Consider the following 18,293-nt stretch of genomic DNA (forward strand, 5'->3'; position numbering starts at 1 on the left):
TAACTTTTCTGAGATTTACATTTTTTCAAGTGTTTATCAGTTTCTAAGTCTAGAACCGTTCATCTCCTGATCCTATCATCACATGTTCCTCACGCCACCTTGTTATTCACTATTCTCATTTCCAATTACCCTCTAGTTGTTGCTCTTCTCAATTCGTCCTTGATCTTCACTCCCTTCATAAAATGTTCAGAGGGGGTGTTTATGAACTATATCTCGTTGAGATGCCGAAATAATGTGCTTGAGAACTATCATGGGATCTACAGTATCCCCTGGCTAGAGTAGTCTCAGGCAAAACAACAGCTACAGTAATTTGAAGCATAAAGAAATCCTGATTTCCGTTATCTGTTATCTTACAGTTGATCTTACAGTACTTCTATCCTCCACTTTACTATATGAGGCCTACAGTAATCTCGAATCAAGTACTTTTTGCAGTTCTTTTGATTTACAGTACCCCTACCGAGACTCTTATAGTACTGATAGGCTACAATGAACCGACAACGTCTTTAACTTACTGTATTTTCCTAACAATAAGTATTCCATCTAAAGTTACAGTGTTTCTAACATATATAACTGACAATCTACAGTACCCCTAACATAACGTATCCTTAACTCACAGTAACAATCCAACACATCTACCTTATCACTCAGTATTCTAAATAATGTCTACCAAAAAATGCGCTACAGTCATCTAACCCGCTACAGTACCCTAACCTGTATCCACAGTACCCACCAACCTACAGGAACCTCAAGCATTCCCAGCCTTGGCTCATATTACAGTAACTTCGAGCATGCTAATCAACAAGGTTAGGCGCAAGGTACACTACCGATTTCTCAAACCTACAGTACCCCCCTAACATAGCTACTGTACTCGTTCCGGAATTCTAGTAATCCTGACCTAAAGTGGCTGTTACTTACAGTATACCTGCTAAACCCTCAAAAATCATGATTTAAGCATAAGCATTTTTGACATACCGTTTTACATAACTACACACCCCCACGGCTCTCCCTTCAGCCATACTTAACCTCTTAGCCGATAGCTACTCACTCTCTTTTTATTCAAAACCATGTCATCCCTCTAATCCCCCGGACCCCCCGCATCCAACTTCAAAAGTATCCCCCCTTTTTTTGCCTCCCGATATCTTCTACCATATACCTACTTGTAACAAAAGGAATGCTCCTTCAAAAAAGCGAGATAATTATGCATTCCGCACAGTATTGTTGCCTCCTTTTTGGTATATAATTACGATTTGTAAGAAGAAGGAGAAGAAGACACAGGTTAGCATCTATGAGATGAGTAACACGCGGGACGGTCAACCGGAAGTTGATTCTTATTGTTTCTTAGCACGGGGAGAGATTTGAAAAGAGAAAAGGAGCCGACATGTGTTGGGACATCCGGACACACAGACAGACAGAAGATACAGTATGAAATCCCTGTTATGAAATATTTGGGCTGTGTGAGAAATGTTTTGGTCCAAACTTTTTGGAAAAACTTTGAAAATTTCAGTAGAAAATAACTAATTGTGAGAAAAATAGTGATTTTTCGATTTTTTTGACAATTTTTTACATAAAACACCCGAACTGACAGACACACAGACAGAACTTTGCTACATGTCATGAAACATTCTTACCAGGGATGTGCTAAAAGTTTTGGGATAGTTTTCGAAAAGAAACCGTTCAGAAATTTAAAAATTTCTGTTGAAACTTTCAAAAATTAAGTAACAAAAATAGTGATTTTTCAATTTTTCCTGGTATTTTTTTCGATTTTTTTTGGTTTTTTTGGTAAAAATTTTCAAAACTTTTTTTCGCTCAGCCCTGATTCCGACTAACAGATACAAAGGTAGGTTGGCGAACTTTCGATTTTTACAGGACATAAGACATCCAGACTGACAGACACACAGACAGAACTTTGGCGCAGTAATCCTGTCATATGGGCATCCGGACTAACTACAGTACCCCATATCCCGAAAAAACCGAAATATTTGAAAAAAATTCAAGAAAACTGTCTGAAAAATGAGTTTTTCGGAGACAAAATTTTGAATTTTGTATGAAAAATGTAGGTATTTTGAGAATAGACGCGCAGAACTTTTAAAGTACAAAATTAGACATTAAATAGATTAATGAACTTTCGATTTCCCTACATAACAGAAATATTTCTTTTATTTTTCGATTGGTCCCCCACTTATAGAATAAGAAAGTGTCAAATGCAGGAGTTCATCATCTTCCTCAAATTCTCCTTCTCAGAAGGCATTCTTAAGATAAATAAGGAGAAGGGGGTAGGGAGCCTTCAAAATCAGAGGAAACCAATTCATTTTCTTTTCACTCTTAGGGAAGAAAGATTTTCGAGTTTACTGGAAGATTTTGAGCCCTCGGACAATTTTTTTAATATTTAAACACAGACACTTTCATTCAAAGCGAAATTCCAAAATACCTTTCTGTCGTTCTGTCGGTTAGTCCGTATGCCCTAGGCAGCCTAACTTTTCCAGTTTCGGTTTTCTAGGCCAACGATGTTTCGTCCTATGGAGGGAAGCTTTAAAAGCACGGGTTAGACAAGATTCCTTCGACATGTGACGATCTGTCTGTCCAGATGTCCACAATTTTTTCAGATAGTATAGTTGCTGAAATCTGTCTTAGCGGCTTAACTTTGTCATACTTTCTCTTTTATTCTAATAGTCTATAGTCCTGTAGGTTAAACCAGTGAGGGCGTCTACAGAAAAGTGGTCAACTACAAAAAATGAAGCTCTTGGTTTGTACCACAACATATTTATATTTCATAACATTTGGGCTATTGATGACTTAGTTACAAAACTTCAAAGTTAGATTTTTCAACAAAAATTAGTCCATTTGCGATAAAATAATTTTCCCGCGAAGTCTAATGAAGCGCGTTTGCACACCACTTGACAGGTTGAGTCGTTTTATTTTTATTTTTTAAAATTTCGTGGTATTTTTCTGGAGCGCACATGCTTCTCATATATTTTTCTGTGCAGCAATTGTTCCAATCGTCCATAACTTCTCAGGAAAATAAAATAAGTAAAATTTGTCAACTAGAAAAATGAAGCTCTATGTTCCGATTTAGTTTTCATTCTCAACAATTTTAGGACTATCTTTCTGAATTTTTCCCCATAACCCCATCATCCATCTTGATCCCCCGTTTTCCTTCCTATCTTCTCCATCTCCTAAAATCAAATAAATGGTTTTGAAAGAGAGAGAGAGTCTTCCTACTATCCATATTTGTCTAATTGTTCCCCTTTCCTTCAGTTAGCACATCTGCTCTTCTCTCTTCTCCCCAAATAAGTCAATACGTGGGAGGAGAAGGACTCTCTTACTTCCATAATGCTCTTCTCCTCAAATTTTTGCTAATCATGAGAAAAAGGAGAAAAAGGAAGTGGTGGGATACTGTAGCTCCCCCTCTTTCCCCATTTCTGAGATAAAAGATGAAAAGGATATGTAGTAAGGATGGATAGAGGGGATAATTACTGAGATGATGGATAACTTATTGAATAAGTTATCAACCTGTTTTTGAGTACGGCTTCCGCCCTTTGGGGGACCCCCTTCTTAGTATTCATATCCCCCCCCCCCCTCAGCTGCTCAGCTATGAGGGTAATATGGTAGAGCACTATCCAGTGTCACTACAGAAATAAATTCACTGGTCCGGGGATTCATTCCATATTTTGAGTATACAGTATTATCACGGCACACGTCTTACATCCACGCTCTACCGAAACAAAGAAAATAGTGTGCGAAACTAAGAGGCTCAGGGGAAAAAATATATTTTTCAAGGGGATTTCCGTGGAGCGCAGTTGTAAGAACGCAAATTTATCGAATTTCGGCCCTCTAGAAAACGTTCCTGCTTTCTCAAGAACTATTATCGAAATAAAAAAGTTCCGACATTTTTTACCGACGCGTGTTTGCGGCCTCAGTGCAAAATTTCATAATTTACCACTAAGTCCGCAAACACGCGTCGGTAAAAAATGTCGGAACTTTTTTGTCGCGACAATATTTTGAACTTTTTTGAAATTTTTAATTAAAATACCAATTTCCTAATGAATCTTTTGATTTAATTCTGAACTATAGTAAAAAATTCGACATTTTCGGAAAATAATTTGAAAAAAATTAAAAAATGTTGTTCAAAAATATTTTGAATTTAAACACCGGGCCGACGGGCGGGGCCTGGCTGAGGCGGGCCGGCTTTTTTGAAATATTATGGTACAGACCAAAAACTTCAGTTTTGTAGTCTACCACTGTTTTGTACTAACCAAATCTGAAAAGTTATTCGGTTTGAAAAATTGCAACTAAACATTTTTCCAGGAATTTATATCCTTGAAACCAGACTTGTCACGGGCCGGGCCAAACTCAGGAAAAATCTCGGCCCGGCCCGGCTCTTTTGAAACATTTTGAGTTTTTGATTTTTTTTTTGGAAATTTTAGGAAAAATGTGAATATGTATGATAATTTAAGCATTTTTACTCTTATTTTCCGAAAAATTTTAAATAAAATTTGGTAAAAACGGGTTCCCATTTTTTGAAATCAAGAAAAATCTCGGCCCGGCCCGGCCCGGCCCGATTTTTGACAAGTCTGCTTGAAACTGATTAGGTTTAACATTTCGTCCTGGTAATGTTATAGTACAACTCTAGATCTTGTATTTTTTCATTACTTTTTAGCTCCTCGTATGCTATTATCAGTCCGAAATGTGCCAAATTGATTTTTTTTTGTTGAAAGTGTGAAAACCAGTTTGCTTTTGAATTTCGTACCGATGTTATAAACCCAAACGTTTTTAATTTTTTATACTTTTGTAGCTTTAACCTAAATCTTCACTTTTGTAGTTGACAACTTTTTAGTACGAATCCTCCTCGCAGAGTTATGAGCGGCCGAAGTGATGACACCCTCAATCACTATCAGTTTTTAGCCTCCTTCACTTATTCGGTCGGACCTTTTTAGCATGACTTCATACCAGAAAGTTGTCAACTACAAAAATAAAATTCTGAGTTTGGACATAGTAATCCAATCAAAAATTCAAAGATTCGATTTACTCTAACACCGTAACCAGGGCTATTATCTCGACAGTCTTTTTCCCCTTACACGGATTTTCGAGGTTTCTACTCTTGTACTGAACATTTTTGTTTCACTAGTTTTGATTCATTTGAAGTCAGTATGTAAATCCAAGTGTCCCGATGTCTGTATAGTACCCCTTATAAGGCACTATCTGTAAGAGTGAGAATGTTTGTGTTGGACCTTGGCACAGTTGCAAAAAGTTGTTTCAATCCGAACTCTTTTTACAGCATATGTACCCCTATGGTAGTGATTTATAAAAAATATGTCACCAGTACCCTATGACGTCATCATAGGAAAATATGCCCAATAATCGACTTTTCACCCAAAAATTCACAAAAATTTCAATGTTCCAGATAACATCGGGAAACTTTTGCAACATGCTAAAAATGATTTTGGCTACCCCTACCCAATTTTACTGCCCTCCAGACACCCCAGAAACCGTTCAGATAAATTTCATTTCCATGTTTTTTCAACTTTTCTCAAAAAATCCCTCTAGAAATCCTCAAATTTTAATTCGTATTCGTATTCCCCGCAAAAAGTTCTACTAGATCCAATAAAAATTATCAAAAAACAGGAGAACCTTTTTGAGATATTTTGATTTTTTCAAAAATCACATAAGGGTCCCCTTAAGAAAGAAAATTTATATCGAAAAAATATTAAAACTCTTTTTTGATGCAAAAACGTTGAAAATATTTAAAAAAGAGTTTTTGGTATTTTATCAATGTTTTCAACGTTTTTGCATCAAAAAAGAATTGAAATATTTTTTCGATAAAAATTTTCTTTCTTAAGGGGGGACCCTTATGTGATTTTCGAAATAAATGGAAAAATCTCAATAAGGTTCTCCTGTTTTTCAATAATTTCAATCGAATCATATGTTAAATTGTGCGCATAATTAGAATATGCTTTGAAATTTGAGGACTCCTGTACAAATTATTGATGAAAACGAAAGAAAACTGGAAAAAATTGGATGAACAAAAAAAACGAAATCCGTTCAGACACATTTCTGAGATCTAATATTTTGTGAGTGACTTATTTCACGGGTTTTATCAATATTCCAATCATTTTCGGAGCTAATTTTTTTTGAGATTTTTTTGTCAAAAAAAAAATTTCATAAGGGGGGACCCTTATGTGATTTTTGAAAAAATCAAAATATCTCAAAAAGGTTCTCCTGTTTTTTGATAATTTTTATTGGATCTAGTAGAACTTTTTGCGGGGAATACGAATACGAATTAAAATTTGAGGATTTCTAGAGGGATTTTTTGAGAAAAGTTGAAAAAACATGGAAATGAAATTTATCTGAACGGTTTCTGGGGTGTCTGGAGCGCAGTAAAATTGGGTAGGGGTAGCCAAAATCATTTTTAACATGTTGCAAAAGTTTCCCGATGTTATCTGGGACATTGAAATTTTTATGAAATTTTGGGTGAAAAGTCAATTATTGGGCATTTTTTCCTATGATGACGTCATAGGGTACTGGTGACATATTTTTTATAAATCACTACCATAGGGGTACATATGCTGTAAAAAGAGTTCGGATTGAAACAACTTTTTGCAACTGTGCCAAGAGGAATCCTCATCTTACAGACAACGCCTCTTATACAGTACTCCTTACCATGCCCCCCTCACCCTACCCCTCCCCTCTCTTACGATTTCCCTCTTTTTTCCACCCCAAAATTGTCCGTTTCCGCTCCATTAAAATACCTTCTTAAGCGGCAAAAAGCGAACATCAATTTGTTTTTGGCGGGAAAAACGCGGCGAACGCATTCTTCTAGAAATAATGCTCTCGACATATGCTTCACACCTTTTCTTGTTGTTGTTTTTGATCTACACGGCTACAGTACCCCTCAAGCTAAGACTGCCCACAAATTCTAAATTCCATCTCTAACTCATTCAGAAATCATTCATGTGTACATGGCGGCTCTCAGAAATTGGCTTCGAAAATGTCGAGGGGACCCATTCAATCTACTAAAGTAACTCGTCTTCTTCTCCTCCCAATTTTTCTTGTCTCTTCTAATCAATTATTTAAAGCCGGTCCCCTCCTCTATCCTTTTAAGTTTTCGAAAAGAAAAACCGAAACTCCCGGTTGAAAACTCAAAAACTCAAAAATGAGTGCATTTTCTCGTAAGGTCTGGTGTTTGGTACGCAATCAGCTAGGTGATAAAGTGCCGCCTTTATATACGCCTCGTGGTGGCGACTTTAAATGCGGTCGCGTGGCGCAGTTGGGTGTGAGGTAGACTATGGGGCAGAGAGACGAGGGTTCGATTTTTAAATATTTTTTTCAAGTGCCAACTTTTTTTTCTTTTCTTTATATTGGTCCCCAATAACTTTAGATATCAGCAGCCTAGCCGGAAACAAAATAAACCGTTAGATTTTACCAAAAACTTATTATAAATCATTCTTATAAATCAACCCACTCGAACAATACCCCAATTTCCTCGCCTAGCGGCGCACCGTACCGCTAATTCCTGCCCGACCCTCTGATTACACCTCTCAATTAACACTGAATAAAAGGGGGAGGAGAGCCTTTCAAGGTGACAGACCGCTGTAGCTAACACATTGAAAAGAAAGAACACACAGAGAGAGGTACTGTTGTTTGTGTTTGGAAAATGGGTAATTAAAGGGCTGGTGAGGGGAGGGGGCGACATTCCGATAATTATGCTGTGGTGCTGCGCGAGATTTGAACATGTTAGCATTAGCGGGTTTATACGGTTACAATTATACGGAAATGAGAAAGAGAGAGAGAGAGAAACAAAAAAGAGATTGATGGAGGTGGTGACTAGTTTATACAGTAACCAATACCCGATTCTGCTGGAAAAACTAGGTAAACAGTCCGAAGACGAAAAAAGTTTTTTTCATGAATTTGAATTTCAAATTTCAAAATTTTTGATTTCCCGCGCTTTCAAATTACCGCTTGCCGCGCGCACCTATACCGCCTCTCCTCCCAAGTTTTCATGTGCGCCTTTGGCGCAGGCGGTAGCGCTTCCATTTTTCGTCCCAGCGAGGGTTATGGGTTCGACCCCCACCTTCTACTCAAACTTTTTTTCTTTTTGAATAAGTACGGTGCCCCATACATACTTCATCCCCCGCTTGTAATCCTTCCCCACCTACTCAATTTTAATATACAACACCCCTCCATATAATAATCCGTCAATGAATAACACTTGAACTCTCAGTTGGAAGTTCGTCTTTCCTGTGGTGAACTCTAAAGGAAAAGGATGGTGTGAATAATATTGAGATTTGTATGAAAAAAGAAGATCGGGAAGTTTTCAATTTCCTTTTCTTCTTTCTCACCCTGATAAAGGACAACAATCTCGACAGGAAATTGGATGAAAGTCTTGTGTCTCCTCGGGCGTGGAGAAAGGTATGACGAAGAAACTTGTGCAAAGTTAATTTTCTTGTTCTGCTTCCTTTATTTGAATATAATATGACCGTGGTTTGACCTATGCATAGCATGTTACTAATTGACCAGATATTATCCTCTTGATCCACCCTTGTGTCCCGGCAAAAAAGGGGTAGCGGACCAACCGGGCCATATGTTGTTAATTAGGGGTGCGTAATACTCAAAATAAGATATTTCAAATGTTAGAGAAAGTTTTATCGATAGAAATGTCTTAAAACGAATATCGACTATATCTTCACAGTGGAAAATTGACAACTTCGAAAGTACGCCAGGGTGTCGAAAATTGTTTCCCACGTCCAATTTTTCTACAAAACGCAGATCAAGTTCAGTACTTTATTTTTGTAGTTGACAACTTTTTTGTGGAAACTTTTCCTGGGGAGATATACTTCATTGAAGTGTAACGCAAAAGAATTTTCGCACCAAACTTCAATTAGCTATAACTTTTTTGGACAGCTATATACAAAAATGTTGTCAACTACAAAAATGAAGCTCAAGGTTTAATTTACTTATTGTATGAAAATTAAGCATATTGAGCCATTTTTCACGTCGTGGTACAGGCTCAAAGTTGTTCATTTTCAAGTGGACATTGCAAATGTCAAAAATGCTCGAAAATGCGATTTTTCAAAATATTTTCCTCAAATTCCGTAGTTTTCAAGTTTCCCAGTAGAAGTACAAAATGCGAAAAAAACTGCTCGTATGCGGACTCGAACTCTGGTCGTTAGATTGGTAGCTCGTCGCCGTCTACTCGGCCAAACTCTGGAAATTTTCAAAATCGAGATTTTTTCGAATTTTTTTCTACTTTTTCCGAAAACCCCCGCATCTTTTTTAATAAAAATTTTCCGAGTAACGGAAAGGGAAGCGGGGATTACCGATTACCTAGATCCTCTAAACCGCCTTTGTTTCCCCCACATCTTTTCCAATAAATCTTTCCCTTTTCTCTTATATCGAGTTAAAAAGAGAGAGAAAGGGGGATAAGTACCCCAGATTTCCCCCCACATGTCTTTTTACCAGTTCGGTAAGTTTTATATATAGAGACGTCGCTCCAAATTGTCATAATAATCGTATTTCCTTTCTCTTTTTACCTATTCGGATGGGGGGAGTACGGTAATCATGATAGAAATTCCGCCGGCGAGACGAAATCCGATTGCTTAGAGAACGAAAACTGGTCTATCCGTGAACTTGGACTTTGAATGGTCTTTTGATGGTGGTGGTGGCCGATCTTGAGCCGTTTATGGTAGATTTGTCAATAGAGCGCATTTGCTCTAGGAAGGAAAAGAAAGTGATAGGAAAATGATGAAAACGATAAGAAAAACTTGAAAAAATCGGAAAATTTGGGATTTTGAGATTTCAGAATTTTGGCCGAGTACCCAGTGGTTAAGGTAGACAGCTACCAATCTGATGACCAGGGTTCGAGTCCGCATGCGAGCAAACTTTTTTTGCATTCTTTGCTTTTATTTGGGAACTTAAGAAAAAAGGCTTCAAAAGTTGTTTTGTGGAAAAATCTTGGTTTTGAGCAGTTTATACCAGTTTTTAGCGCTTTGCAGGGGTATCTTGTAGTTAACCAATCTGGCAACGAGAGTTCGAGTCCGCAAACTTTTTTTGCACACTCTAATCTTACTTAAAAACCCACATTCTTAAACATTTTGTTAAAAAAAGCGAATTCCGAAAAATAACCAATTTTACATAGCAACGGGGGAGCATTTTTCCAATCTGGAAAAACATCATTTCGAAATATCATAAGCTAGAGATACTAGAGATAACAAAACCTATTATGACAGGGTTTCCGGCAGGCTTGCTCTCTGAAATTTTGGATTTGTGCGGTGAGGTTTGTGGCAGGGCAAAGAGATGTCCAGGCTGTGAGTCTTGCTCTGGAAAAAATGAACAAAAAGGAAAACCACTATGAGGACTACACGGAACGATTGCGGGTAAACGGTGCACAGAGCTACGAAGATGGAAGCCAAAAAAATTCTGAACCCCCTGAAGTCAGTCATTTCCAAGTTATTCCAAGTTATCGAGGAAATTTCTCGAAAATACCAAGAAAAAGCTATTAATGAAAGTCACACACACACAAAGTAGACTCATCATCTCAGCTCCTTTTCTTCCTCTTATAATAATTCCCCTCCCCTTGGGTAATTATTATCGTCTTCTTCTTCTTCCATTTTCTTCATCACGTCTTCTTTTATTCTTGACAACTTTCGATTAAAAGTATTTTTAGAACTCTTAATGGGATAAATATGTTTTTCAATAGAAAACGAATAGAAATTTGAATTCCCGCAAAACCCTAATCTCTGTGGAGCGCGTTTACTGATATCATATCTCCAATTTTCCCATCTTGGCTCGATTTCTTATACGCCCTACCACCTATCTTGATAAATGTCTCCTGTGGCTCAGTAGGTTAAGGCGGCGACTCTCACACGGAAGGTTTTTGGGTTTTCGGTTCAATTCCCAACGCCTCCAAATCTTTTTTATTGTCTTTTGTTATCATTGGAGCGCACTCCCCATGTTTCTAAAACGAAGAATAAGAAGAATTTCGCCTTCCCTACAACTCAATCTTTTACCTTTTCCATTCTCCTTACATTCCTCTCAAGGTGACTCTCTCTTCTGGTAACCCAACCTCATCTGATGCTCTCATATTGCCAACCCATCTTCTCGTCACTCTTCTCCTCACCCGGAAGATGATGAAAACTGGAGAGTGAGAGAGCACGTAGAATCGTTAGACGCAGAGGGGAGAGGGGGCGACACGCGCGGCGCCCTCCTCGGTGATTACTGTAGAAAATCCTAAGGGGGGGGGGGGGGGATTTGTCAATCGGATACGGTCCAATTCGACGGATAATTTACTTCTTTTTTATTCTCCCCCTCTACGAGAGGAAACGAAGTAATTTGTGTATGGAGGAGGAGAAAGTGTTTCGTGAGTGACAAGGGAACGGAGTGTTGTTGCAAAAGGGAGGAGGATTTTATGGTTTTTATGACCAGAGAGCCATAAGGGGTCCTAGATTGGATAAAGAGGGATGGGAGGAGAGTGTTTAATTTAGAGAATTCTTATTTGAGCACAACTCTTCTCGATAAAGTTTTTGACACCGATTGTCAATTGAGCGCGTTTGTCTTATTTTTTGTTGTTGAAATTCGTGATTTGATGAAACCAAAACTATTGTTCATGAGAAACTAAAAAATATAATAAAAACTTTAAATTTAAGGTTTAGCACCTTTTTAATTCTTAAAATGAGTTTTCAGGGTTAAAAAAACTGTTTACACAATAGAGCGCATTTGATAAACATTCGTTCAAAACACGAACACATCTGTGCTTTAACCCAATTTTTAATTCACAGTAAAAATTGGGTTGAACCACTGTGAAAATGTGGAAAAATCGAGCAATTTTAGTTTTTGAAAGTTTTTTAAATTTGGCCGACCATTTTTGCCCGATTTTCAGCATTTCCAGCATACCTGAAAGTCACTTTTTTTTTTCATATTCCCTCCCTCCCCTTTCCTCCGAAAACTTTAGAAACCCCCACACCGGAAACTCGATCCCCCATACGTTGTGTCTAAAATACATTTATTTATTTATTCCACAAATCTTCCGTCTCCCAGAGATGCGCAAAGCAAAGTAATTGTAATTGAATAAGGTAAACTTTTAGTTTGGGAGGAGCCCGCGAACCTCTCGATTCGTTCTTGAGCGAAATAAAAAAATCTGACGGTACCCTAAGACACCTTCCCCGAACCGCCAAAGAGCTAATCGGTGCAACATATGGTCTCTTGGCGGGAACCCGTAGATCATTTAATTAGGTTATGAGCGATTTGTAGACGGGCGGTGCAGGAGGGTCCCCAGGTTTAGCCCGACCATTCTTCCGGTTGCTTTTTTCGGTTTTTTATAAGGTTACTGTGGAATTTTTTTGAAAACCGGTCAAATTTAAGACTGAAACCTGTTACTAAGTCATGAGATCAAATTTTGAGACATTTTTACAGGACAAAAAGTCTAGATTGTTATTTTTGTAGTTGATAACTTGTTATAGAAGTTTAGTGAAAAATTGCAACAAAATTTTGGAATGCCTTACTTCAAGGAATTATAACTCCTCAGGGAAAGATTGCACAAAAAAGTGATCAACTAGAAAAATGAGCGCTTGGTTCGATTTACAAATTCATATAAAAATTGGAGCCGCCTGATCATAAAATAAGCCGTGACACTCTTTCAAAGTTCGACGGTTTTCAAATTTCACCCGTTGTTATGAGTATGGCTTAAGCTTTCGGTTAGCACATCAAACTTGATAAAACTGTGATATCTTGAAACTGGAACCTTTTAAAACCGGGATGTTTCACAACTGGTCTAAATTTCTGAAAATCTGATACCCATTCCTTAGAGAAGATGCGCAATTTTAATATTTTTATGGTCCCCCTTTTCAAAAAACCCTTCCACCTCACTACTCCTCTCAAAATTCCTTTATAGCGTCTCCTCCTTCCTTCCTTCATTTTGTTTATGCACCACACCCCCATCCGTTTAGTCTCTTCTTCGTAACTTCTCAGGTGACACCTTCCAATCAAGAGAGCGTCTTCTAGAACTCTCTTCGTTTGTTTATTTTTCCGGGGTTGCTCCCAAGGGGGGACTTGGAGCTTCTCCGACGGCGGAAAATTGAAGGAAAATAGTGGTGATAAGAAGATTTGATTTATTTATTTATTTCAAGGAGATGAGCATTTTGAATTTTTTGGAGCTAGATCGCGGAGCTGACAACCTAGACACCTTAGTTATGCTCCCGGTGCACCAGAGTTGTACGGAATGCCATTTTTCAGTTTCCGGAATCCGGAATGCGGAACCGGAATGAGATTTTACATTTTCCGGGATACGAAATCCGTAACCGGAACCGGTATGCCGAAAAAACCCGGAATTCCGAAATTTCGGAATCCGGAATCCGGATTCCGGACAACTGTGCGGCGCACTATATTCGGGCGATTTCAAGTTTGGAGGATTTGTACTGATAGCTAGAAGCTTCAAGGTTCCGAAGCCTAACGGCATTTCAAGTTTAACTCATTTTTTAGAACCCAAACCCGATAGAGCCGTTATTTTCTAAATCTCAGGTTTAGAGATGGTTTCAATTGGTTCATGCATTTCTTATTTCGATTTCGGCGATCTTCAAAATCTAAGCTATCGTACCACTGTCCCCTTCCCCCCGACCAACACCATCTAAACTGTTTTAATATTGTTTACCACTTCATGCTCATCCTTCCCCCTCTTCCATCTCAGCTTTCGCGAGAAAAAGAGGATTTATTTGAATTCGTCGTATGAACAGGTGTGTTATCAAATTACTCCCTCTTCTCCTAGAGACTCATGGAACCAGCTACCTGTCACCTTTTTCTCGAAGAGAGGAGGGGGATGAGCGATATATGTGTGTGCTTATACTAAGATTGATCGGTTTTGGAGTGAGGAGGTGTCGGGTTACGTGGACAGCACTAGGACGAAATGGAGATTTCTAGTTTATCTGAAATAGCGCTCGAAATGGGGACGTCCCACTTTTTCCGGGAATTTTGGAAAACTGTCAGTTTTTGTCGGAGAATAGTGAAACTTTCACAGAATCTGAAGACATAGCTGGGGACGCGATTCCCAAAGTTTCAAGAATATACGTTTATTTTTAACCGTTTTATGACAATCCGGGACGCGCGGGACGGGGGACGCGGGACGTCCCAACTCGTCCCATTTCTAGTTTATCTGAAAACTTTCAGGGTGCCTTCTAAAGGCACATCGGGTACATAATTGGGACGGAATGGAAATTTCAAGTTTCAAGCTTTGCGAAAGTTGAGATGGAAGAGAGAGGGAAGGATGAGCATGAGAAAAAACTAAAAAATTGATCCAAAAACACATTTTTCTTGATTGCTAAGGTTTAATAGGGCTAGGACCTGTGTTGAAAAACAGTTCTAAATCCTTAAAATCGGAAAAATTGGTCCAAAATTTTTTAAAGTTATTTCTAAGATGTAACAGAGTTAGGACCTGCGAAACCCGAAATTCCTATTCTTTCAACCAAAAAACCGCTTTAAACTAGAAAAAATCTCCTAAATAGTGCTGAAATCTAAGACTCCAGGCTCTTTAGACTCCGCCCATATTCTTAGAATATGAACCCTTAGCTGTCAACAATACAGTACCGATGCTCCGACCTCACCGCCCACCAATTCCACCTCCAATTAGTCACGCTTCTCTTCTTCTTTCCATCTCCTCATCCCATTCCAAATCGTCGAAATCTGCCCCAACAAATAGGTGGGGGACCGACACACAAGGTCACACGCTTTGTTTAGCTGCTCACACATTGAGACACCGTCCCCCCCTCCCCGGCTTCCCTTTTTTCGTCTTCCGACAATCATCCGTAGCTTCTAAAGCATGTCTCTCTTGTAGACCTGTAGATGGGCGGTGCCTTAAGGGGGTGGCTAATCTGTGTCTATTGTACCGAGAGATGGCTAAGAGGGGGTACTGTAGAATGGTGGTATTGTTAGAAGGGGGAGTTGAGGTGAGTAATGCTCCTCAAACTGTTTTCAAAAAGTTTTGCTCAATTTTTTTCGTTCATTTATCCCAAAATGCCATTCCCTTCGAATTTTTTAATGCGATTTTTATAAAATTTTTAAGTTGGCGCCAAAAAATGGAGCTGACAAGTTAGACACCTTTACTCTGTCTCACTAATAAGTCCGGTGTTCCAGATTTGTAGTTTTCAATGTTAAGAAATGGGCGGGGTTTCATCTAAATTTTCAGTTTACTGGATGAAAAAAAACGGTCGAAAATCTCTAAAAACGCTGATAGCCTAGATACCGTTTTCAGGGGCGTAAGTCTATGAATTTTGAGATGAAAAAGATTTTCGTGTTCTTCAGCTCAAGATGCGTTGATTTTGCGCACTTATAGTTCGAAATATATATATTTGCGCTCTGAAAACAGTATCTAGGCTAAAAACAGGGGTTCCATCCGATTTTGACACTTTTCAGCCGATTTTAAGTGATTTTAGAGCCTTTTTTTCACCATAATCCCATTCTGCTTATTTCTCTAGGTTGTGAGACTTTTAGTTCTAAAATGTCCGGTTTTGAAACGTCTTGAAGTTCTATTTCTGAAAAATATTGGATTTGTCTACTACCAAAGTTTCAAAATGCCTAACGTCTCAGTTCTGAAATGCCCTGTTCCCGGTTTTACTATGCTTATTATTTCCTTTTTCTTTCTTTTCATGGAGTTTCGAAACGTCCCAGTTCTAAAACGTCCAGGTTTCTAAAATTTTCTTTGTTTATGTTAAATCTTTGCAACAAAATCTGTGCGTCGTGATTCACACCGACTTCTTCCACTCACGTCACTCTTTTCAACTGTTTTTTTGTTTTTTGCACTGTCTTACAATCTGGTCAATGATCAATTTGTAGCTATGAAGGGGGAGGGGTCTCAGTTTTTGTTTCTGGAAAAGTATATAGCTTAGGGGTCATAAGAAATCTAGGGTCTTAAGAAATATAGTGTCTTAGACTTCTAAAATGGCCGCTTTTAGCCGAAAATATAGAAAAAAACGGGGCTTCAATAGGTCTTACCCTAAAAGAACCTTCGTAACCATGAAAAACCGGTCAAATTAAGAAATTTCCCCAGGAAAAGGATCTAATAATCTAGTAAAAATCAAAATTTTTGTGGAAAAACTGACAGCATTTTGATAGGAGAATTACTTGTCGGGAAGCTGTTCTGCAGTTTTTTTTGGTTAGTAATATGGTCACTGTAATTCTCCCTACGACTCACCTTACAGTAAGATAGTTAGTAATTTCAGTCAGCACACTTTTCCCATTTTTTCCTTTAAAACTCTTTCCTCCTCTCCCATCTAACTCCCAGTACTCCATGTCCAATCGTCGAAAGGTTGTGACTCCGCCCCCTCTCTCTTTCTCTCTCCACACTCTCCCCTCAGTTTAGAGATACTCGTCTAAGAAGGCCACGCCCCCGATCTTCCGCCCTCTTGAAGGAGGAGGAGGGGATAACTCTACATATGAATTGAGTAGTTATTGAGTAGCTACACACCTATATATCGTAAGTTCTCATTTATATTCTTTTCTTTTGGGTTATTGCTTCTTGGGGTCATTGGTGTCAGAGTGTCTGCGTAGAGCATGAGCTCTTAGTCAAGTCTACAGTACCCTTAGAAACCTTTTCAGGTTTTCAAGGACATAACTTTCTGAGGGACTGTAAGATAGTTTTTTGGTAATGAAGCTTTTGAGGATCATAAGTAAGTCATAAACCCCAAAAACACGGGACCGTAAGAAATTCCCTGGATTTAGTACTGGGACCTAAGATTTCTTAAGGCTTACTAGGGAAGGTCAGTGTATGGAAGTATATCATTAGAAAGCTGAAATCACGCTGATTCTAAATATATATTCAGTTTTTGCCCTCGAGGCCAGGCATTCGAGAAAAATTAGGTCAAAGTTTGGGCCGTTTTAGTTTTAAGAAATTTTTAACTATTTTCTTAAGAAGTTTAACCCTAAAAAACTTATTTCTGAACCTGAATTCTTTGATCCTATTTCTACCGTTCCTCAGAATATTTAAATGTCTTCATTTTCTTATTGATAATTTTTTTTTCTGTACGAAGTTTCCCTGAAAAGTTGTGTCATGATAAAGTAAGGAAGCTAATAGTACCCTGATTTCAAAACTTCCTACTGCTGTACTGTTTTGATTTTTACATGACTATATAGATCACAATATAATCTTCATTTTTGTAGTTGACAACTTTTTGATAGCTCCGCCCACTTTTTAGATATGCGTCTTTAAAGATAGCCTCCCGAGAAGGAAGTTCGCGCGCTCTGTTATCTTTAAAGGAGTATATCTCAAAAGTGGGCGGAGCTATCGAAAAGTTGTCAACTACAAAAATGGAGCTGTAGATTTGGGTAAGATACCCAACAAGTTTGGGGACCCCTCGGCTACTTTTGGTAATGGGGTGGGGCTCGCAAACTTCTAAGATTATCAGTTAGAAGCATTGTTTAATATTTTGAAGATTTCAGTCAGACACAATGATTGGAAAAACACAACATGATATATATATACCACCGGAAAGCTAATGTTTACCCGATTCCAAGTCTATTATCAGTTTTGGCAGTGGTCATACCAGTTTTAAGAAATTTAGCTCCAAAGTTTGAGCACTAAAAAATTTGCCAGGCGATATATATGTGTTTCTCCAACGATTGTGTGATTCATTCCCTAGTAAGACGTTTTGAAATTAGGAAATCTAAGAGCTAAGACACTTTGAAAACTAAGATCCCCTCTTCCCCAAAATTCTAAGATTTCCTTCTTCCAACTCATCAAAAATTCCCACCAAAAAGAAATCCGTCTTTGTCTCCCCCTCCCCGTGTTTCAATTCTTCTTCTTTTTTCTTCAAATGCAAATTTATATGATGAAAAATTAATGTTTCCTTCTTCTTCTCCGTTTCACACCTTTCTTATTCCTCTCTTTTTGGCTCTGGTGCTCTTTTTTGGGGCCAAAAAGTTGTTTTCCGTCGTAAAACTGAGATGTCTGGGGTGTCATGGTGACGTGGCAACTAGTAGTGAGCTCTTCACACCTTCTTTTCATTTTTTACGATTTCTCTATTCCATTCCCCCTTTTTTCCCGACGGACGCTTTCTAAGATGACGTGTCTTCAGAAATTCCCCTTACCGTAAGACGACATCGTCTCCTCCTCCTCCTCCAGTGGGACCCATTACCTAAATTGTTTCTTTTCCCGAAAATGGCGACAACCAACGACATCTGTGCCCTCCTTTTCACTGATGAAATACAAATCTCTTTTCTTTTTTCTCGAATTGAGGAAGAAAATAATTGGTTTCTGAGAGGAAGAAGGGAAAATTTCTGCGTTTTCGGAAATCGTTTAAATTTTTTGGTTTCAGAAA

Source organism: Caenorhabditis remanei, chromosome III (genome assembly GCF_010183535.1).
Source record: "Caenorhabditis remanei strain PX506 chromosome III, whole genome shotgun sequence".
NCBI lineage: Eukaryota > Metazoa > Nematoda > Chromadorea > Rhabditida > Rhabditidae > Caenorhabditis > Caenorhabditis remanei.